The following is a 22,230-nucleotide window of genomic DNA, read 5'->3' as shown; positions in this document are numbered from 1 at the left end:
GCAAGTTGGTGTCTGTGTCCTACTGGGTGCGCGTCTTTCCCGAGACTTGAGTGGGGGGCTCCCTTCGGGGGTCTTTCACTGTCACTGTGTGTGCTTGCGTGTGCACGTGCGTGCCAGTGTGCATGGGTTTGTCTTTTTCACTTCTCCTTCACACTATGATAAACCCAGTTGTTCTGTAAACTCTTCTCTCTGTAACATCGTTTGATAAAATAAGCATTTATACAAGTTCATGCACAGGAAGTCACATTCTGCTTCTCTTTTACCTATCTTTAAAGAATAAACAGTTTTATTCACAAAATTTTTGTATAAAAGCAGTACAGACAAAGCTATGTTTTCCAGGACCGGGTAAGAATCAGAAACAAAATGTACAAAGCACCAAGTTACATAGGCAAGCTAAGTGGACACTTAGCCTGCAGGTAACACTCCCCATATACAAAGTGATGCAAAATGGACTACTACAAAAGGTGAAGGGAAGGGGAAGTATAAGTGGCCATTTACCCATTAGCTCACCCGCCAGATTTTTAAGCTAAAGAATGGTTCAAAGTTACAAACTCTTACAAGCAAGCTTAAAACAGAATACAGCAACCCCTGCCATAGCTTCTTTAAGAAAGCTCAAGGAACCAGGCATAGGTTTGTCTATACCAAGTTTCATACCCAGAGCTTCAGTTAGCCTCTTCCAGTTTCATCACATTATTCTCCCACAGTGTTTCTCTCATACAAACTGTTCCCCGTAAGCTCTTGAATCGACTATGTAACCCTAAGGCATAGGTCGGAAGGAAAGAGCAGCCCATGGAGCTTCAATTGTGATATCTTACACACTAAGTAAATACAATACAGTGTATTACCTGATGTATTGAACTCTTTGAAACAAACTACTGTTCTACAGGACCGTAAAACCTTTGAGCTTTAATTGATTTTCAAACCATTTAGTGTTCACACTAACTAACTTACATGTATTGTTTCTGTAAATCAGTTAAAAGACTGTTCTCCAGAATTCAGTGGATTAGTTAGTTGACACTACTGGACCTCTAAGTCAGGGCATGCTTCAGCACATTTCAATGCCAACACTCAATAAGGGTTTATGTCTTTGGGTAGACTTCTAATATAAATGAATGCAAATATATCTACTCAATGGGTGCTTATTAATCTTTCGCTGGAGAGTTTCTGCATGTGTTCCCCGTGTCTTTTGTCTTTTGTTTCTCCATTGTGTGGATTATAAGCAAAGAGCCGTAGATACAGGCCAAAGACCTCATGGATCCTATGGCAGTCCACAGGCTTCCTCTTTCTCACCTGGACCTATTTGCTTCTTATCTTCCTCCTTTTCTCTCTCTTCCTTTTCCACTACCTCCTCCTCCTTCCTCTTCTTCCTCCTCACTCTCCTTCATCTTTGTGCACAGGAGTATCCTTGTGCAAGAAAGCTTTGTAGTTAGTTGCAGCTTGAATTTCGTAAGCAGTGCTCTGCCTAAGATTTAGAGTCCTTTTCTCCAAAATGTTCACCCCACTATCAGCTTAGAGGTCAGTACTGGGATTGGTGGCTATTCTTGGAGAACTCATGAGATTCATTCTTTTGTTAGATGCCACTGAAAGACCCCCGAAGGGAGCCCCCCACTCAAGTCTCGGGAAAGACGCGCACCCAGTAGGACACAGACACCGACCTGCTGTAATCACACGAGGAAGATTTATTGTAAGCGAGATGAAACGAGAGCTCAGGCCAGCATGCTGGGGTCGAGACTCATACGCCACACAGGGAGTAGAGGAGTTCGACCCCGACCTGAATTTTCACAGAGCTTATAAAGGAAAAAAACCACAAACCAGGGGGATCAAGAGGGAGGGAGGAGGGGAATTCCAAAACCATAAACTGCCCATACATTTGGGTCATATGCTAGTCATGTGTAACACTAGGCAACACACCCAGGACTTTGTGACATTGTGATTAGGGGTAGTGACATTTTACAGGGCCATTGGACCATTGTGGCCGGAGGCTATGGGTCATTGTGGCTGTTCCAGGAAACTTTTCATGCAAGAATGTTCCGGGAACCATTGTACAGCAAGGGAGGGGTGAAAAGTTCATGTTCTCACAGACCCTACTTCTTCTTTTTGGGTAGCTAGGCCCCTACTTCTTCTTTTTGGGTAGCTAGGCGGCTTATTATTAATTTTTAATCCTTCACCACCCCCATCCCTCTGCCTGTTACTTTTTCATGGCATACCAAGGAGTCCAAATGAAGGCACTGATCACTGCACCGATATCTGGGAGAAACTTGTACAACGATGGTGAACGTGGGGTTTACAGTCCTGAAACACTTTGTTCGGTCCTCCAACTTTTAAAGTAAGTTGTATAGCAAAAGGGGAGTTGCAAGCAAATTGCATGAGATTTCACTGAAAATCTAAACTAGACAGGGAAAACTATAAATAAATAAACACCAAAACTATAAATAAGTAAATACTAAGTATCCTTGTTCTTTTTGTTTTGTTATGTTTTTCCACAAAGTATATTGAAACTCTGGAATTGTGACAAGAAGTATTATTTTGGCTTTATGTCCAAGGTTTCAAAGCACTTAATGACACAAACTGTAAAATTAAACTGCTGTTAGCTAATTTTGTTTAACTAAAGAAGTTTCTTTTATCTCTGAAATAAGCAGTTTTTGGTCCCTGGATATTAACTTCCTACTGACCAGGGACTGTGAGATCCTTTGTTCTCTGATAATTGAAATTCAAAACAAAGACAATCAACATTACAAACCACACACACACACACACACACACACACACACACACACACACACACACACACACCATTAGAAAAAGAATTTCCTGAGAGACTGTTCTTCTAGGAACAAGCTTAGTTAGCACCTGGCTTTCAGACATCAACAGTTGCTTGTTACAAAGGTAAGGGAAAACTCACCCAAATGAAGTCTAAATGCTACTGAGCCAGAACCACAAATTCTGATTGTCATTCTTGTCAATTACTCATCTTTACAAGTAGTTCAAATGCCAGTAATAAAGGATTTCTGAAATGTTAGTGATGGCAAACTTTGATTTCCAAATACAGCAAGGCTGAGAAAGAAAACCATAAGGGGCATAGCCAAGCCAGCTTAGGGTATTGGTGGTGGGAGGCCAAGTAGGGAACTGGCTCAGACTGCATGTGAGGGGAGCAGGGTCAGGGAGCCTGAGGTGGCCAGTGGCAATTTGTGGGTGGACAGGTGGCGGCAGCCCAGACCATCTGAGACAGCATTTGGTTCAGTTTTTGTTTTTCTGGGAATGTCCTTCTATGTCACTCTGTGTGTGTATTCTGTTTGTGCTTTTTGTCCTCTCCTACAAATTTTTCTTTAATTCCTAGGACGGGGCAGGCACAAAGCATTCCACTGGGGCTGATCCTGAACCATTTTAGGACCTCACAGAGTCACAGAAGACTTGGGTCTGGTTGTTTACGATGTGTTTATGAAAAGATAAAGAGTGGGGATATGTTCTATGGAGGTGTGGTGAGGTATAGGGGAAAGGGGTGCCTCTGCAGGCCCATGCTGAGACATCCCTTCCCCTGAGGAACCAACCCAGGATAATACAGTATAGTATAAAGTTTATCCAGGGCATGGGGAGAGGAGTTAAGAGGGTAGTAGAGGCACAGGAGAGAGGGAGAGTGGGAGAGAGAGGGTGAGTGGGAGGGAGAGGGAGACAGAGGGGGAGGAGGAGGAGGAGAGGGAGGGACAAAGGGAGTGAGGGAGAGGGAGGGAGGGAGAGAGAGGGGGAGGGGGAGGGAGAGGGAGGGGGAGAGGTGGAGGGAGAAGGAGTAGAGGAGTAGAGAAGTAGAGAGGCAGAGAGGCCAGCTGTGAGCATGTGGAGGTGGAGGGGAGGGAATGGGGGGAGAAGGGACAAGGGAAAGAGTTGGTAAGAAAGCAAGAGGGAGGAAGAGAACAAGAGAGTGAGGAGGGGAAGCATCCCCTTTTATATAGTCAGGCATACCTGACTCTTGTTGCCAGGTAACCTATGGGGTGGAGCTTAGACAGAATGCTAACATTCCCCTGTTTGGGTTTAATAAAAAAAGAAAAATTCAAAAGAGATGATGGTGAAGCAGGAATAGGGTTGTCATTGTTGTGATCTCTACTTCCTGTTTGCTTTACAGCCATATGTCTCTAGGGAACCTAGAAAAGTGGGCATGGGGATGTTTGTCCAGTCTTAGAGTTGGCTGTTTCCTTGTTGTCCAGGGTCTGTTGAACCGTCTGTGGATAGGTGAGAAGGAACAGGTCCAATCGAAGCGTCTGTGTCTGTGAGGGGACAGTTCAGCATCTGGAGGTTGCTTCTCTGGAGCTGTCCTAGATGTACTAAGTGTCTGGACTTGGCAAGATGCTGGAACACACACACACACACACACACACACACACACACACACACACACACACACACACACATATATATATATATATTATAGGCAGAGAATAAGATTAAGTGTATTTGGGAGAAAAGTAAATTTTTCTTAGATGTACATTTGAAACCCAGAGGAATCCCACCCTTTGGAATAGGTAGTAAGTGGGAACATTAGACAGATAGACAGATTACCCAGATTATCTGGGTGGAGTCTATTTGGTCCATAACGGATAGATCTGAGTGGGTTTCCTGTAGTTTACAAGTTTACAAAAGAGATAACAACAAAAGTTAATTTAACAACATGGGGCTGGAGAGGTGGCCCAGAGGTTAAGAGAACTGACTGTTCTTCCCAAGATCCTGAGTTCAAATCCCAGCAACCACATGGTGGCACACAACCATCTGAAATGAGATCTAATGCCCTCTTCTGGTGTGTCTGAAGACAGAGACAGTGTAATCGCATATATAAATAAAATAATCCTTAAAAAAAAAAAGAGTTAACGACATGAACATTCTTTAAGATAATCTGTTTGTGGAACAGAAGGAATAAGAATTTGCGATTATACAGTTAGATCCATGTAGTGAAAAGTTTAACAAGAAGAGGAAATACGGGGCTGCTGCTCAGGGACTACTGGCAGCTATGGCAGCTAGAGCCCGAGCCTCTTGCACCGGAAGCGGTCCCCCAGCGACCTACCCCCGCCCTGCGGCGCAGGCCAGCCCGAGCCTTCTTGGCTTGGCATCTCCTCCAGGGCCGCCAAGCACCTCTGAAGAGCCATGTTCCAGGCTGCTGGAGCCGCCCAGGCCACCTTGTCTCATGAAGCCAAAGGCAGCAGTGGCAACAGCACGGTGCAGCTATCTAAGTCCTTTAGCTTGCAGACTCAGGTGAAGGAGACCTGTGCAGCCTGCCAGAAGACTGTGTACCCTATGGAGCGGCTGGTGGCAGACAAGCTCATTTTCCACAACTCCAGTTTCTGTTGCGAACACTGCCGCACCAAATTCAGCCTGGGCAGTTATGCTGCAATGCACGTGCATTTTACTGCAAACCTCACTTTCAGCAGCTGTTTAAGAGCAAAGGCAACTAAGATGAGGGGTTTGGTCCAAAACACCACGTGGAGCTCTGGGCCCACGAGGAGGTGGGCTGAGGCACCAAGACAGCCTGAGACCCCTTTAACATCCATTCTCTCCCAGCACATGGCCTACAGCTGGGCAATGGGAAGGACTTGGGCTTGGGGGAGCAGGGTGGGAAAGGATGAGGCTCCCTCAGACAGGTTTCAGGCATAAGGCTCTGCTCCAGGATTCCTTACTGAAAGATCCCACGCAGAGAGACCCTTACTCAAGTCTTGGGAAATCGCGGACCCCAGACACAGAGAGACCATTTCGGATGTAATTAGCAAAGGCGAGGTTTATTACGGAGACCTATTACAGAGATCTCCGGGCCGACACATATCCCACGCAGGAGACAGAGGTGTCGACCCCGAGTGGTTGGGAGAGGGGCTTTTTAAAGGGGAGAGGCCTCGAGCCTCAGGGAAAAAGGGGATATCAGAAAGGAATGCCAGAGATATCACAGAGTTGTAAGATGTCTAACTGTTTTATGACTCTAGAGGATAAGGGGGCACCAAAAGGTTTTATGGCCCCAGGAGATGAGGGGAAGCCAAAAGGTTTTATGGCCCCCCATTTCTGGAACAAAGCTACTAAATCAGAAGGGTCGGGTCTTCGAGTCCTCATTATTCCGAGAGCAAATCTTATCTCTTGTCCTGTCAGAGTAAATGTGGGTCGGAGTTGATGAAGCATCTGCATCTGAAACACATCTGGTTAGGCTTTGGGCCGGCAGGTTTCCTGGAATGTTCTCTGTAAGGTATAAGGGGCTTAAACAAACATCACTGAGACAGAACGACTGCTCACACTGGTGATAAAACAACTGTGTCAGTATCAGTTCTTCTGTAATTTTAGCCATCTGTCTTCCTCAGTCAGATCTTGTTACTGTGTTTTGAGTTAATTCAAAATTTTATCTCTCACTTACCTTTCCCTGTAGGATGTTGGCAGTGGGAAGCTGGGCTTGGGGGAGCAGGGTGTGAAAGGATGAGGCTCCCTCAGACAGGTTTCAGGCATAAGGCTCTGCTCCAGGATTCCTTACCTTTCCCTGTAGGATGTTGGCAGTGGGAACCAGAATTGGAGTTTTCACCATACTGCTCCCTTTAACCCGTGTCTCCCTGGGAGGCCCACAAGTCCAGCTTCCCTATTTAGGTGCCTTTTCTCCAGCAAGGAGTCAGCATGCCCTCCTCAGGGTTCCAAGCTCCCTCACTGCCACCTGGGCCTCGTGTACCCCCTTGTCTCCCCAGCTACCTCTGCCCCTTAGCCTGGTTGTGAGCCACAGAGACTGGAAGAGGGAGAGTGCCATCTGCAGGGCCTCATAGATGCCACCTCGCTGGTGGGGGGAGGCCAGGGGGAGAGGGAAGACAGCCTGCAGCCTTGGGGGTCTAGGGGTCCCTTGTATCACAAAGCTAAAGCTCTTCCTAGAGCCTCAGCTGACCGGGTTGGCAATAGCTATGCTCCCCCTCTGTTGTGCTGTTGACTGTTGTGATCAACCCTGGTTTAAAAATGTTTAAACTGAAAACAAAAAAAAGGGGGGGGATATGAAACATTTAATCAACGGGATCCAGGTTTAGATAAGGAAACAACCAATTCCATCTGTGAAGGCTTACGGCTGAACTAGTCGCTAGAAACTGAGTTTAGAGTCTGTGTCCTAGTTGTTAAGCTACAGCTACCTTAGCTGTCAATGTAGTCAGAAATCTGGGAATAGCTTATAATCTAGCAGTCATATGTTATTTAAAACATGACAGAGTGTACTACCCAACAGTTCCCTAAGGTCTCCATGGCAACTTGGGCAGACTCAGTCTGGCTTTGGAGCCCAGAAGACACAGAGCTTTTTCTCTGTGTAATGGATAGGTGTGACATGAGATTTTTGACTTACCTTAATTTAGATAAATCATTTGACTCTAAGGGTATCCAGTTTTGTACACTGTGTTTCTCAGTGGCTATCATATCACAATCCAAGCAGACTCTTGAAGCTGTGTTCATATCTTCTGAAACCTTGTGGGGCAAACTGTTAGAGATTTCAGAAGATTCTGTCTCATAAACTTAAATATATTAATAATTAGCAGATTTCTAACAAGATCGGGGGCTATATTGCCTAGTAATATCTGAATAGAGCATACCATAATTTAACGGCAGTAGCAAAAATCCTATCAGACAGGATAAGAATGAAAGTCATAATACGGAACTTTGACAGGTTTTGTAGGTAGAGAAAAGGAATAAGAAAGTTGTGCTGTGAGGGAGAGAGTGATGGAACTGAACACAGGCCAGTCTTGGTAATGGCTAGTCTGTGGAGCTAGGTAGGGACAGGAGTGGGCACACGCATGCATGCATACACGCATGCACATAGTTGAGGTAGAGGGCAGCCGAGAGGTTGGTTCTTTGGTTCTGCGGTGCACGCTCCTAGTTCCACCTGGCATGTGGGCAGAGTTTCCACCTGGCATCTGCAAGTCCCTGACCACTGTTTCAGGCCCAGCCCTGGTTGGGGTGGGGGACAAGGAGGACTCAAAGTAGCCTGTTTCCCATCCCAGCAATGAGTATGCTATTATTGCGGTGGGTGACAAACAGATTATGAAAGGGGACAGGGCGAAAGCTGTATTTTTTTTTCTTTTGAGCCTGCTGCGGGCAGAGAGCAGGAGCACAGTCCCAAACACACATACACACGCAGGACACACAGACAGAGACAGAGAGAGGGAGAGAGAGACAGAGAGGGAGACAGAAAGAGAGAGTCATGGAGAGAGATAGAGAGACTGAGAGTCAGAGAGAGAGAGACACAGAGAGAGAGAGACAGAGAAAAAGAGAGAGACAGAGAGAGAGTCAGAGGGAGACAGAGACAAAGATAGAGAGATAGAGAGAGTCAGAGAGGAGAGACAGAAGGACAGAGAGGCAGACAGAGAGAGAAAGAGAGACAGAGAGATAGACAGAGGAGAAACAGAGAAAGACAGTAAGACAGAGGCAGAGTGACAGAGAGAGACAGACAGACAGATAGTCAGAGAGACTGAGGAGAAAGAGAAAGACAGAGAGAGACAGAGAGACAGAGGCAGAGAGACAGACAGAGACAGACAGAGAGACAGACAAACGGAGAGACAGAGAGAGAAATAGAAAGATAGAGAGATAGAGACACAGAGAAAGAGAGAGCGAGAAAGAGAAATACAGAAAGCAAGAGAGAGACAGAGAGAGTCCGTGAGAGACAGAGACCGAAAGAGACACAGACAGAGAGAATAGAGACAGACAGAGAGACAGAGGAATAGAGAGACAAAGAAAGACAGAGAGAGAGACAGACGGAGACAGAGAGAGAGAAAGAGAGAGATACAGAGAGAGACAGAGAGACAGAGAAAGAGAAAGACAGGGAGACAGAGACCATGAGAGACAGAGACAGAGAGAGACATAGAGAGACAGACAGACACAGAGGCAGAGAGACAGACAGATACAGACAGAGAGACAGAGAGAGAAATAGAGAGATAGAGAGATAGAGAGAGTCAGAGAGGAGAGACAGAGGGACAGAGAGGCAGACAGAGAGAGAAAGAGAGACAGAGAGAGACAGAGGAGAAACAGAGAAAGACAGAAAGACAGAGGCAGAGTGACAGAGATAGATAGACAGACAGAGAGTCAGAGAGACTGAGGAGAAAGAGAAAGACAGAGAGAGACAGAGAGACAGAGGCAGAGAGACAGACAGAGACAGACAGAGAGACAGACAAACGGAGAGACAGAGAGAGAAATAGAGATAGAGAAATAGAGACAGAGAGAAAGAGAGAGAGAAAGAGAAATAGAGAAAGCAAGAGACAGAGAAAGTCCATGAGAGACAGAGACCGAGAGAGACACGGAGAGAGAGAATAGAGACAGACAGAGAGACAGAGAAATAGAGAGACAAAGAAAGACAGAGAGAGAGACAGAGGGAGACAGAGAGAGAGAAAGAGAGAGATACAGAGAGAGACAGAGTAACAGAGAAAGAGAAAGACAGGGAGACAGAGAAAGTAAGAGAGAGCCAGAAACAGAGAGAATAGAGACAGAGACATAGAGAGACAGACAGATGGAGACACACAGAGAGAAAGAGAGAGACAGAAGGAGAAAGAGAGAGACAGAGAGACACAGAGAAAGACAGAGAGAAAGAGAGAGACAGAGAAAGAGAAATAGAGAAAACAAGAGACAGAGAGAGACCATGAGAGACAGAGGCAGAGAGAGACAGAGGCAGAGAGAATAGAAACAGAGAGACAGAGAGAGAAATACAGAGACAGAGAAATAGAGAGACAGAGAGACACACACAGAGAGAGAAGGAGAGACAGAAGGAGAAAGAGAGACAGAGAGACAGAGAGAATAGAGTCAGACAGAGACATAGACAGACAGATGGAGACACAGAGGGAAAGAGAGCGAGACAGAAGGAGAGAGACAGAGAGACAGAGAAATAGAGAGACAGAGAGACAGAGAAAGCAAGAGAGATAGAGACAGAGAGAACAGAGAAAGACAGAGACATAGACAGACAGATGGAGACACGGAAAGAGAAAGAGAGCAAGACAGAAGGAGAAAGAGAGAGAGAGAGATAGGGAGAGAGAGACAGAGAGCTAGCGAGCACTGGAACACTTGGGAGGGAAGATGGCTGCACACAGGGAAAGAGAAGGTCTCCTCAGCCAGTCTCCAGCAGGACTCAAGGGGCTAGGCCAGACCTGCTTCTGCTCTCCCAGCCCACCATTAGAACTAGAGGCTGCAAAGTCAGCAACCAGGCAGGGAGGGTGGCAGAAGCCTAGAGAGACTGGGGGTGGGGGAATAAGAGTAGAGAAATAGAGAAGTAGAGGCTGTCTATGAGTACTTGGAAGAGTAGGGGAGAGGGGAATGTGGAGAGACGGACAAAGGGGGAAGAGAGTAAGAGCAAGAGAGCAACAGAATGAGGAGGGGGCCATCAGCCCCTTTTATAGTGTCATGCATACCTGGCTGTTGCCAGGTAACTGGGGGGGGGTGGAGCTTAGACCAATGCTAGCAGTTTGTCCCTACAAGCTAGGCATAACTGCAGGAATGAATGACCCACCTATAGACTGAGGAGGGGACTTTCCATCTCCCCATCATTTACAGGGTGAAGGTTTAGTTTATGAGACTTTAAGGCCACCCAGACCAACTGTCATACATCTTCACGTGGCAATACCTGGTTGAGAAGTCCCTGTTTGGATGAAATCTTTTTTTGTTATGGGCCTCTCTGCTCCCCACCCTTCTTCTTCTAAAGGAGAATCAGCCTCGGCCCCTTTGCCTTGCTTCCTCTTTCTGCTCCCAAGGAGGATTTCTGTCCCCTTCCTATGTTCCTCATCATGCCCTCTCTGCCACTACCCTTCCTCAGCCAGCACAGGCAGAGGGAAGAGCAGCCCCTGACCTCCCCGACCCCACTTGGAGTCCACCTCACATTCAGGCCCATACTCTCCAGAGGGCAGTCTACTAAGGCCTTACCTCTCCAGGCTATGGAACCCAGGTAGAATCTCCCCCCAGATGTTCAGGGGAATATGTGTTCATGACACATGTGCCATTTGCAGGAACTGGCAGAAACCCCCCTCCCATTTTTAGATAGAACATGAGCTCTCACAGGTCTTCTAGATTCAGTCATGTTGACTTACCAGGGATGAGTGTCAGTCAACCCAGGTGTCAGCTCTAGCTGCACTACACAACAGAGGAAAAAGAGAGAGGGTTCTTGGGAGCCACCCAGAAAATGGTTCTGGGAGCAAATGGGCTGCCTACTCTAGTTCAGGCTGATATAGGTGCAGCCTTTCCTTGGACTGGACCTGACTGAGAATTTAGCAATGCTGTTAAAGAACAGGTGCCAGATTCTGATGGGCGGGGTGGGGGCTCTGAGAGGCCACCGGATAGCCCACAAATTTATGTAAGGTTAGCCAGGTGATGCAGGGAAAGAATGAGGACCCCAGGGAATATCTAGAGTTTTTTAAACCTATAGGACCTATACTGCTTTTGACCCAGAAGCCAGAGAGTAACAGTCAGCTGTGAACATGGCTTTTGTTAACCAAACTGCCCCTGACATCCTTTTGAAAGCTTCAGACACTGAATAGCTTTGTGGCCTAAAGCCAGCCTCTATTTGTTTTTGAATGGCAAGACTGGGAGAGAGGCTTCAAGGGACAACTGACATGGACACACCTGCATCAAGGATTCAGGACTGCAGGCTGTTAGTGCCACTAAATATTAAACCGGACAGGAGCTGATCCAATGCAGTCTCACATGAGGGTTTATTCTAGTTAAGCTAGCTCAGCCCCTCAGTTAACCTCAGGCAGGCAGGACTTCTTTTGTTGGAATAAGGGGCCCTGAGCATCTATCCAGGATTAAGCTTTACAGCAAGCAGCAAAGGGGTGGGGGGAGCAGATAAGTGTGCAAGCATCTAAATTGGAAAGATACTAAGGCCTTTAGTTTAACTGGCTGGTCCTGGAGATCAAATTGTAGACTCAATTTCTATTTCTCTCTGCATTGGTGCTCATTAGGCAGTGGGGGTGAGGAGATGGGGAAGGGAGTTGGGGGCTTGTAACCTGGGGCTGCAGATCTGTTGGGGTAATAACCTGGAGCCACTGGTCTTGTTGGGGGTGTAACCTGGAGTGCAGATCTTACTGGGGTGAGCCTAGAGACTGGAGAGAGGCCCAGGTTTTGTTGGGGGTGGGGGCTGGGGCGTAACTTGGAAACTAATGCCTGTTTGAACCTGAGTTCAAACTTAGGGCAGGTTCTCTAAAATGGAGTCTGGATTTAAAAGATCTGGTCTCTGAACCTATAACCTTGGAGGAGGCACTGCCTGAGTACTTGGGTCAGCACCTGTGGGCCCACCCCCAAATAACTGTGTTCCTGTGTGTATTGCAGGGCTCCCGGCTTGGAGACATGCCAGGAGGCCGCATGAGACTCCTACAGGAACTGAGACAACTTGGCTGCCCAGTGTCTGCTAAGAAGGCAGGCCCAGCTTTGTCATCTTGAGGTCCCCTATCTGGGATGCATAGTCAACGGGGGCCAGCCAACATGCTGTTGGACACCTGGAAGCAAACCATCCTCAGCATCCCAGGTGCAACAACCCTAAAGCAAGTACAGGAATTTCTGGGATCTCACAGGTTTTGTAGACTTTGGGTGCAAAGGTCTTGAGCTAGCCAAAGCCTTATGAGGTCTTCCAGGACCAAGAAAACAAAGTAGATGGACCCTTAAGAGGAATGTAGCTCTTAAGACTCTAAGAAGAGCCTTACTGGAGATGGCAGCATTGGCCCTCCTAGAGAGTCACAAACCATTTCACCTGTATGTGGATCAGAGAGAGGGGACAGCAAAGGGGGTGCTCACCCAAACTTTGGGATCATAGAAAAGACCTGAGTCTGATTTATCTAAGAAGCTGGACCCGGTGGGCCAAAAATGGCCAGCCTGCTTCTGGACCACAGCTGCCACTGTCCTTCTAGTCAAAGATGCTGGCAACGTAACCATGGGTCAGGGACTTGTTATCACTATCTCCCCTCCCCCATGCTACTGAGGGGACCCTCAAGAATCCACCCAGCCAGTGGCTGTCCAACCCCAGTTGGTGCACTTTCAGGCTCTACTTTTGAGTCCCCTCACATAAGATATAACCCATCTTCTGCCCTAAACCCAGCCATCCTCCTCTCTGACCCAGCCACAGATGTGCAGCATGTTTGCTCTCTGTATAGTTCTGGGGCACATCCAGAGTGTCAGGCTGATGGGGAACGTATGTACCACAGGGATAGGAGCAGCTTCATCCAGAATGGAGTCAGGGACGCAGGGGTGGTGGTAGTGGACTTGGACCTGTTATTTGGACCACTGATTTGCTGCTGGGAACTTCAGCTCAGAAAGCTGAGCAAAAGGCTCTTACCCAGGCCTTAAAACTGGCAAAAAGAGCCATAGCCAACATTTACACTGACAGCAGATAGGACTAATAACTGCCCAAGGAAAAACCATCAAAAATAAGGAAGGAATACTTGCTTTATTCAAAACACTCTCAAAATGGCTATAGTTCATTGCCCTGGGCATCAATCAGACAGGGACATCAGAAATTGTCTGAGGGAACAGGCTAGCTGATAAAGCCAAAAGGGAGGCTACTCAAGCTGCCAACTCCTGATAGCTTTGCTGCCCAGTGCACTCCTAACCATCCCTGAGTATACTACTGAAGACAAACGACATCAGGTGAAATGCCAAGGAGTTTTCAGAAGAGACTGACAGTTGCTGACCTCTGAAGGCTGTACCATCCTACCTAAGAAGTTTGCTAAGCCAGTCATCCATCAGATCCATTAAACTTCACTGTTGGTCACTGCAAACTGAAGTAATTTTTGTGAGGGGCAAGGTACAAAATATTTGACTTAGGACACGTGGTTGATCAGGTAATCTCAGACTGAGCCATCTGCCAGGCTGTGAACTCCTCAGACTACAGGAACCAGAATCAGGGGTCAACAGCCAGGGGCTAATTGGGAAATAGACTACAGAAATAAAACCAGGAACTTATGGACACAAGTATTTGCTAATTGTTATGGATACCTTTTCAGGATGGGTAGAAGCCTACCCCACAGAGAGGGAGACTGCCAAAATAGTGGGAAAAAAAGCTTCTGGAGGACATCATACCCAGATATGGTTTGCCTACCCTGCTTCGGTCTGACAATGAACCAGCATTCCTCTCTTAGGTAACTCCACCTCTACCATAGGTAGAGATTCTGGGGAACCAATAGAAAATTATATTATGCATACCTTCCCCATGGTTCAGGGCAAGTAGAAGGGATGAATCGGACCCTGAAGGCGGCCTTTATCAAATCTACACCTGAAACTGGCAGCGACTGGGAATCTCTCCTACTTTATGCCTTATTTACAGCTAGGAACACTGCCTATATTTTAGGTTTCTCTGCTTTTTGAGATCCTATATGGGAGGCCCCCTCCCATGCTGCACTACCTCCAGTCGGTATCTTAGCTGAATATGACCAGCAAACGTTTTAAAAATCCTTGGGAGCCCTCCATAGGATCTACACGCAACTCTGGCCTTCCATCAGCCAGGTTTATGAGTTTGTCCCTCTCCGTAGCCCCCATTACTTTGAACCATGTGACAAATCTGGATTAACAGATATAACCACAAGACTCTGGAACCTTGCTGGAAAGGGCCTTACACCGTGTTCCTGACCACACATAGGGCTGATAAGGTGGACAGGATCAGAATGTGGATACATCACTCTCATGTTAACCCTATGAGGAGAGACGATCCAGCAGTCAAGGTCCCAGCACAGGAGACTTCCAGGCAACAGGAACAATGGAAGGTCACTCCATACCCTGTTGATACTGAAACTGTGACTCCAGTACTCCAGTGATCCTGCTTGCTTGCTGCCTACATTTTGCTGCACCAGCCACTAGCCCCATTACTATCTGGATTCCCCCAATGGAGATGCTACAAACCTTGTCATCAAGTTCACAGTGGCTGGCAAGAAGGCAGATCAGATTGCTGGTTCTTAACTCCTCTCTCCCTGGACTTAACAAAGAACCGTTGGTTACCAGACAGGGACTCTGCATTGGAAAGAAGATATCCCCAACTGATTCCCACCTCTGCCACTGCACTGTAACGCGTACTTCAGGGCTTACTACATACATTTATGGCCTGGCTATAAATATGACTGAGGATTTTTATGTTCTAGTACACCATGTACCCAGAATGACTTACTACTCTGGGGAGGATGTCTCCAGCCAGCTAGCACCTCCACACATCAGGTCACTTCTGTTGTGTTTCTAGGTTCTCTCCTTGGCCTATAGGGCTGGCTGGAGCTGCTATTGTAGGTGCCTCAGCCCTAATACTCCTAGATAAAAATTTCAAGGCCCTACAGATAGAGATAGATACAGGAAAATAGGAGATGAAATAATGCATCCCTGACAGAAGTGGTCTGAGAGAACAGAAGAGGCCTAGACTTGCTGTTCCTCTAGTAGGGAGGACTCTGTGCAGCCTTAGATGACGAATGATGTTTCTATGTTGGCTGCTCAGGGGTGGTCAAAGAATCCATGCCAGATTCTACTGATGTTAGCTTTGACTTACTGTCTCTGCATAATCAGTGCTTTAGTTTGGTTTGTTTCAGAACAGTTTTATTAAAATCTCTCAAGGATTGGAGATGGCCCAAACTGAGGGTGAAATGATGAGACAGGCTGACTCCATGACAGGTCTCAAATTGGCAGTTCAAGAGATTAGGACTAAAAACTGAGGCTTCATGCAACTAGTCAGAAACTGCCCCACCACTTGGCCTAAAGTAAGGACAATGGCTCAGCAGCAGTATCCAGCCTTCACACCCAGGTAATAGTTCTGAATGTCCTTAAGAGATAGAACAAGGGTTTGGGGATTTAGCTCAGTGGTAGAGCACTTGCCTAGGAATCCCAAGGCCCTGGGTTCGGTCGCCAGCCCCGAAAAAAAAAAAAAAAAGAACCAAAAAAAAAAAGAGAGATATAACAAGGTCAGGCCACCTACCCCTGAATTACTCAACAACAGATTCCAGGCTCCATGCTCCAATAACATTCCCTAAGAGGTAGAGCAGGATAAGGTCACCTACCTGGGAATTCCCCAATGTGCTTTAAATCAAACCTGCAAGCTCACTCGGGTATCTATCTTGATAATGGGAGACCCCAGCATGCAGAACTTCTACAGAATAAAACACTCCTTGCATTTACATGCTACTTGAGTCTGGATATCATTCTTCTTGGAATCATGGATGCTTACAAAAGGACTGAAGGACAGGTACATGTACATACACACATATGGGGAACTTACAGCTATTTTTAACCCTGGCCTCTTGTAATGCTCTTGCAGCTGATGTAGAAAGGTCAGTGTTTTAGATTCAAGTGCATGGGATTCCTTCCTTACCCTTTTGCTGGACCGTTGCTCTTCATATTTCACTGAAAAATTTGGTTGATTACGGATGGGTCCCATGATTCTCTGAACTATTTCACTTGGCTCATTCTGTCTTCTGACATCGGACTCCGCCTCCTACGATGATTAAGCAAACTTAAGATTTTGATGTTTCAGCATTAATGAATAGTGTTTACATCTATTTCCACATCTGTGGTTCAATTATGTGCTGGGAAGAGCGGTATTGTGAGCCTCATGTAGCTGAGACTGTGCTCACTCACTCATGTGTGCTTATTTGTTCCTGAAGGCCAGCAGAAGGTACCAACCACAAATCTTTTGATGTATAATGCTATCCTACCTCCAAGACATGCTATGGTATCTATGTCACATATTTGAGGGCTAACTAGTAAATATTTGACTTGACTTACGGCTCCCTCCATCAGACCTATATCTGACACTGCTTGGGTGGCCAAGAAGTTGAGACTAAAGAGCCCAGTGACCTAAAAGCAAATACTACCAATCTATAGAAAAATAAAATTAAAAGATCCCAACAAATTACTGTTAAGGGCATTTCGCTGTACTCATACAGCTTTGTTCAGTCATCAAAGCTTCCTCCTGCAGCGGATGGGAAAAAAATACAGAATGGGGGGGGGGTAGAAAGAGGGCGTGGGGAGGGAGAAGCTTTGGTACACTCAGCCCTAAGTGGGATTTCTTCATCAAATCCTCCTGTCAGGACTCAGGGAACCTCATGAAAGAGTAACTGGAAAGATTGTAAGAGCCAAAGGGAATGGAGGACAGAAAGAAAAGACAAGTCTCTCTAAATTAACTGAGCAAAGCTCATATGAACTCACAGAGACTGAGGCTGGATGCACAGGACCTCCATAGGTCTCCACCAGGTCCTCTGTGTGTATATTATGGGTTTCAGTTTACTGTTTGTATGGTATTTGTGAGTGGGTCTCTGATTCTTGTACCTACTTTTTGTTTCTTTTCTTTCTGTTATTGTTTTTTTTTAGTATGTTTTATTTTGTTATAATTTATTATTAAACATTAAAAGCCTGTTTTTTACAACAAGAGACAGAAAGGAAGGGGATCAAAAAGGGGCAGAATTGATGGATGCAGGTATTGGGAAGTGTAGAAGGAGGAGATACCATAATCAGGATATATGAAGTGAGAAAGAGATCTATTTTAAATAAATGGAAAAAATAAACCACAACCAATCAAAGAAGAACAAACCAAAACACCTCTCTCTTCAGTACATTAAAATCAAATGTCGCCTGCTTCCTGCCCTTAAACCAAGTAGCCTCGTCTCCAAGCAGGGGTCAGTGGGAGAGTTCTTTTCTCCACCCATGGGATTCTGCAGTTTTCCTTGACATTTGTGATGTGGTGGCTTGAGGTGGGATCGGGCAGTAAGGTAGCTGGATTGAGCCCAAGTGGTAAAGAATCTAGTCCCATGTCAGCTGACTGGTGGTCCCATCCTCTGGGTCTTTCCACTCAGAGGCTAAGTATTCTTGACTTCGGGGTGCCAAAGGCAGGCAGAAGAAAGCTTCTTTCAAGTCTGAGACTAGGTACCAAATTCTGGACGGTGGCTAAAAGCTCAGCAGGGTGTAGGGGTTAGGCACAGTAGGGCGGATGTCAGCCACTGGATGGTTTACCGCTCCTATGTCCTGCATTCAGTAGTAAGTATTAGTGCCTGGCTGCTTAACTTGCAGGAGGGATATGTTTCAGGCCCCAGAATTGTATGTTCCAAGAAGCCTCTCCTAGGGCTATAAAATGGGTAATTACATTGGCCAGCTCAACAGCTTTCTCCCAGAAACTAGCTGACCATAAATCTTAGAGAACAATCTTGAGAAGCAGGAAGCAACTTCTCCTAGGAACGAGCAGACCATGAAGTTAAACAATCTGAGAAGCAGGAGATGGCTCCTCCTACGAAACAATCTTGGGAGACAGAGAGTTTTTCCTTGTGATTTTTCACTGTTATTCTACACACTTTCCAATGACACCATCCCTGCCCCCTCGGGTTGTGGTTTCTCCCTTTAAATAGCTCTTCTCCCAGCCTCTAGGGGTCGAACCCCACTGCCCCTGCGTGGGATACAAGTCTCGACCCCAGTGCACTGGTTGCTATCCATAAACCTCATGTGATTACAACAAGGATGGTCTTGTGTGAGTTCTTATGGGGTCGAGTTATCCCAAGACTTGAGTGAGGGTGTCATCACTCCGGGGGTCTTTCGCTACTGACAAGTTTTCTCCTCTTTCCCTACCTTCCCTCCAGTGGTTAACTAGGATGTTTAATGGGGTAGATTCAGTCTGTCCCATGTCCAAAAATATTGTGAGTTCAAGTCCAAGAACACAAAATGAGATAACTAACACCAACAAACACAGAGAAAGACAACACACAAACACTTTGGCCCTGCTGTGAGTGTAGAAACCAGGTAACCTGGCGACTCCCTTGGATCCTACCAGTATGGAGTTTAGCAAGTTTCAATAGTGCAGAGTCCTCCTGACTCCCTCCAGGGGCCTGAAGTGTCCTCCAGAATCCCCAGGGTCACAGAGTTAAGCCACATCTGCCCTCTGCAATTGACCCACACCAGGGTAGAGGCTTTCCAGCCAACACCATGCTCAGGAGTCAAAAGTGAAAGCAAAAGACCAGAGACAAACAGCAGTAGGTGCCTGTTGCTGAGTTTGTCCTTTTGCACTCTGATAGGTCTCCAGGGATGGGGGCAGGGGTGTCTACCCAAATTCAGGACGACCCTCCCACCCCACAACCCTCTTTCAGTGGTACTTACTTCGAGATAACCCCGAGTGAGACACCGAGATGCAGATCAATGGAAAAGCAAGAGGTTTATTTTTCATCACTTCAGGGTCAACCTTCAATTAGTCCCTCAAGGTGAGTGACTAGAAAGTGACTCCGAATGGCTATTACAAGCAGTTCTTATGCCTTTTATGGGAACTTGCAGGAGGGATATGTTTCAGGCCCCAGAATTGTATGTTCCAAGAAGCCTCTCCTAGGGCTATAAAATGGGTAATTACATTGGCCAGCTCAACAGCTTTCTCCCAGAAACTAGCTGACCATAAATCTTAGAGAACAATCTTGAGAAGCAGGAAGCAACTTCTCCTAGGAACGAGCAGACCATGAAGTTAAACAATCTGAGAAGCAGGAGATGGCTCCTCCTACGAAACAATCTTGGGAGACAGAGAGTTTTTCCTTGTGATTTTTCACTGTTATTCTACACACTTTCCAATGACACCATCCCTGCCCCCTCAGGTTGTGGTTTCTCCCTTTAAATAGCTCAGCAAGGTTACTGCTTATCGGCTAAGAATATTAACCTTTAAAGCCATCAAGCATCAGTCAGTACAGTCTGAGAATTTTCTACTCAAAAATGTTCCTGTGGGTGGAGAATAGAACTTGGCCTAGTCTTGCCCCGGAGACAGTGGGTGTAAGGCTGGCCAAAGGCCCTAGGGTTCTTCACAAGTAAGCATTTATTTGAAGATTAGCTGATTAGCTGATCCAGTCGAAGAGATAGGAAACAATCACAACAGCTGATCTGTTTTACTTTCAGCAAGTGCAGACAGAGCTCAGCAGTTTGCAGTCCTCTGGTGATCCCTGGATGGAGTTTGCCAGCCACTTGAGAATCTGCTGAGATATCATAGACTCCCAGGGGCACAAGGTATAATTTCCTAGTAATTGGAGAAGGTAAGGAATCTCCTGGAGAAAGAGGGGGAATCTCATTTTGAGGGACAGACATGTGCAGAAAGTTTGGATGTACTTATCTAGAGTCATATGACATGTGGCGGGTAGATCAAGGTCTTGAGATTTCTTTGACTCCCTGAAGTTTATATGAAATTTAGCTCACAGATGGAGATATATAAGCATACCATATTAAAATTCATATTTAAAAAAAGCAGTTAATATGTGTCTGTATGACAGCAAGAGCAGACTCATGCCTTTGAGTCTTAGCAAAAATGATAGCTTTAGATTAAAAGATATGTTTGGTTTGGTTTGGTGTTTTGTCCAGAGAGCTAGGTACAAAGGTTGGACAGAAATGTTTTAGCCTAATGAAAACCATTTGTAAGTCAGGAGACAACTAAAGAAAACTCAGAATTCTGAGCTTGTGACTGAGTAGTGGGCAGTCTTTGTTCTTTTTTTTTTTTTTTTTTTTTTTTTTCGGAGCTGGGGACCGAACCCAGGGCCTTGTGCTTCCTAGGTAAGCGCTCTTCCACTGAGCTAAATCCCCAGCCCAGTAGTGGGCAGTCTTACTCCAGCAAATCTTGCATCTTCAAGATCCCAGGGCAATAACAGCATAGGAGGGTCAAGAAATCTGAAATATTACACACACACACACACACACACACACACACACACACACACAAACACACACACACACACACACACCTTTAATAGTTTTTGAGACCCTCAGAACTTATCTTCAAACCTCTACATATCTTAGAACATTTTTTTATCTAATCATTTATCAGAGACATGAATAGAGATTACTGATACTTTATTTCTCTGCTGGTGAAATGAGCCAGTTCAAGCCAATTAGATTATATTAAAAGGAATAATTCTGGAAAGCTGCTTTGGGTTGAATTCATTGAGCTCAAGGTCTGAGGTCAGGGGAGTTGCCATGCTGAGTCAGGAGAGAGAAGAGAAAAAGAGAAAGGGTGTGTGGAGAGAAAAGAGAAAGAAAGAGGAAGAAGAAAGTAAAGGAGAAACAAGAGGAGCAGGAGGAGAAGAGAGAGGGAGAGAGAGAGACAGAGACAGAGAGACACAGAGACAGAGAGAGACAGAGACAGAGAGAGACAGAGAGAGAAACAGAGAGAGAGACAGAGACAGAGAGACAGACAGAGAGACAGAGACAGAGAGAGACAGAGATTCGTCCATAGTTCATAACCCAGACCAGTCATCCCAGGTTCCTGTGGTCTCCATGGCATATCTCAGTTAAGCGATCCTTGTGTGTGTGTGTGTGTGTGTGTGTGTGTGTGTGTGTGTGTGTGTGTGTGTGTGTGTGTGTTTGCAATCTGAACATATTCAACAATTTGGTCATTGATAAGGTGACTATGAACATGCATTTTTAAATTGTCGCTAAACGTCTACAGTAACTTAATAGCTTTTGTAAGACTAGGACTTTACGTTAAACCTCTCTTGGGTTTAGATTTAACATAACTATTTTAAATTGAAGCTATAAGGTTTTTAACTTATAAACATAATTCATAAAGAATCTGGGGAATTTTTTAATCTTTATGTAGTGTAGAACATAACAGTTTCCTGCATGGGTTAGTGTATAAAACATAGCTATATCGTAGTAATGCCAGCAGAGCAAGGCTAGACTTATATTGTTAAATCAATCTCTGTTAGCGTGAATAGACCTGAGGTCACGAGAGACATATTTTAAACCCTTTTAATGATTTTTAATCAACCCTAAACCCTTCCCCAGCAGGTCATTGGTAAATATTTTAGCTTCTTCTTTTATTGTTTTTCAGTTTTAAAATTAGTTATTTTCTTTATTTACACCCAAATGTTGCCTCCTCCCAGTCTCCCGTCCCAGAGCTCTTCACCCCATTCCCCATCCTTTCACCTCTGAGATGGTGCGCCCATCCCTGGGCATCCCCCTTCCCTGGGGCATCGAGTCTTGACAGGATTAGCTGAGTCCTCTGCCACTGGGGACAGACAAGGCAGTTGGTCCACTTGAACCAGCCCATGTACGCTCTTTGGTTGGTGACTGAGTCTTTGGGAGCTACCAGGGGTCCAGGTTAGTTGGTACTGTTGTTCTTCCTCTGAGGTTGCCCTTCCCTTCACTTCTTTTAATTCTTCTCCTAACTTTCCCACACTGCACCACCGACCTCAGTCGAGTGGTTGGCTTTAAGGATCTGCATCTGTCTCAGTCAGCTGCTGGCAGAGCCTCTCAGAAGACAGCCTTGCTAGGCTCCTGTCTGAGAGCACAGCAGAGCATCAGTAACAGTGTCAG

General features: G+C 45.9%; 2 long non-coding RNA genes and 1 pseudogene across 20 annotated transcripts in view; 2 read left to right on the top strand and 1 right to left on the bottom strand.

Annotated features, from left to right (window-relative positions):
• The first annotated feature begins 5,075 nt into the window (after positions 1-5,075).
• On the top strand, positions 5,076-5,618 carry Limd2-ps3 (LIM domain containing 2, pseudogene 3; annotated as a pseudogene).
• A 120-nt stretch (positions 5,619-5,738) lies between these two features.
• LOC147997936 (uncharacterized) lies at positions 5,739-19,271 on the bottom strand. Of its 17 annotated transcripts, XR_015647379.1 has the most exons (8): positions 19,051-19,140; positions 16,283-16,405; positions 15,890-15,940; positions 14,839-14,911; positions 11,043-11,085; positions 7,328-7,459; positions 6,377-6,496; positions 5,739-6,153 (listed from the first exon to the last, which is right to left on the bottom strand). It is a non-coding gene; the product is annotated as an uncharacterized LOC147997936 (long non-coding RNA). The 17 variants fall into 17 exon arrangements; XR_015647371.1 differs by lacking the exon at positions 11,043-11,085 and having other exon boundaries at positions 19,051-19,226; XR_015647378.1 differs by lacking the exon at positions 15,890-15,940 and having other exon boundaries at positions 5,739-6,204; positions 19,051-19,221.
• The window catches only part of LOC147997934 (uncharacterized), a 28,115-nt gene continuing 24,916 nt past the window's right edge, over positions 19,032-22,230 (top strand). Inside the window, exons 1-2 of one of the 3 annotated variants that reach the window (XR_015647387.1) lie at positions 19,032-19,151; positions 19,825-19,958. This is a non-coding gene — a long non-coding RNA (uncharacterized LOC147997934). Of the gene's footprint in view, positions 19,152-19,493; positions 19,737-19,824; positions 19,959-22,230 lie in introns of those variants that run through there. The other 2 variants (XR_015647388.1, XR_015647389.1) reach the window with 2 other exon arrangements.

The sequence above is a fragment of the Rattus norvegicus genome, chromosome Y (assembly GCF_021556685.1).
Source record: "Rattus norvegicus strain SHRSP/BbbUtx chromosome Y, alternate assembly SHRSP_T2T, whole genome shotgun sequence".
NCBI classification, from domain to species: Eukaryota; Metazoa; Chordata; class Mammalia; order Rodentia; family Muridae; genus Rattus; species Rattus norvegicus.
This window is presented reverse-complemented; position numbering and strand designations above follow the sequence as displayed.